Source organism: Octopus bimaculoides, chromosome 12 (assembly GCF_001194135.2).
Source record: "Octopus bimaculoides isolate UCB-OBI-ISO-001 chromosome 12, ASM119413v2, whole genome shotgun sequence".
Lineage (NCBI taxonomy): Eukaryota > Metazoa > Mollusca > Cephalopoda > Octopoda > Octopodidae > Octopus > Octopus bimaculoides.
The window spans coordinates 42234089-42235169 of record NC_068992.1 but is presented as its reverse complement, the minus strand read 5'-3'; the positions used below and the strand labels follow the sequence as shown (position 1 = coordinate 42235169).

Here is a 1081-nt window from a genome sequence, read left to right as displayed (position 1 = left end):
ATATATATATATATATATATATATATATATATACATATATATATATATATACACACACATACACTTACACACACATGTAAACAATATATACATTCATGTCTCCAGTTATGTCGTTTCCATTTCTTTTTCTCTCTCTCTTTCTCCGTGTCTGTTTGTGTCTGTCTGTCTGTCTGTCTCTTTCTTTCTCTCCCTCTCTCGTATTCAAATGGGAAGAAGCATATCTCCCGTTTTGTCATTCTCCATCTCATTTCCAGTGAACAGCAATGTAAATAGATGCATTTGTTACAACGTTTCTTGTTGGTTCCATTTAAATTTATTTCAAGTTAGATAAGATAAGGTATATCTAATATTAATGAAACAACGTGACAGATGGTCTGACTTTGTAATTATGCGGTCCTGCTTCTCTCCACCCTCCAGACACAGCTACTCCATTCCTAGGTTCCATTACGATTGCCAACAACGATACAACCTTCTCCCTCTTGTACGTAGTTATTAGGAATGAAACAGCAAACGATGTGAATCAACAATGGAGTATCAATGTAATCTTACAATTCGCAAGAAGTAGTACCCAAATCGCCCTCATGTTATTTTCTTCACTCTCGTACATATGAAGAGGGTGTAACGGTGAGCTAAAGCAAAATAAATTCTAAGTAGACGTCCTATTTATCTTTTATGTTTTATTTATTTTAGTCACTGGAATGCGGCCAAGCAAGAGCAGCATCTGTATTTTGTTTTTGTTGTTTGATTTTGTCTGGTACTTATTCTCTATATCTGTTTTGGCGAGCTGCTCAGTAATGGGAATGTAAACAAACAAACGCTGGTTGATACATGGTATAAAGAACAAACACTGACACAAAGACGCATACACATTCACTTCCTCACAATCCTGCAAATATGCCCACAGCAAATAATAATATACACACGCACACACATATATATATAGTTTGAATATAACATAAATCCGAAAGAAGAAAGACACTCTAAGATGTAGTGCAAAATATATTAAAAATGGGGAAGGCTGGTTAAAGCAGAGTAATTATGAAAAATCCTATAAATTGACTTTCTCCCAATTTTAATATAT

The 1081-nt window shown here is 34.3% G+C and overlaps 1 protein-coding gene across 4 annotated transcripts in view; it reads left to right on the top strand.

Annotated features, from left to right (window-relative positions):
- Positions 1-1081, top strand: part of LOC106883812 (neuropeptide FF receptor 2) — a 282441-nt gene that overhangs the window by 127991 nt on the left and 153369 nt on the right. The gene's annotated exons all lie outside the window — the stretch shown is intronic.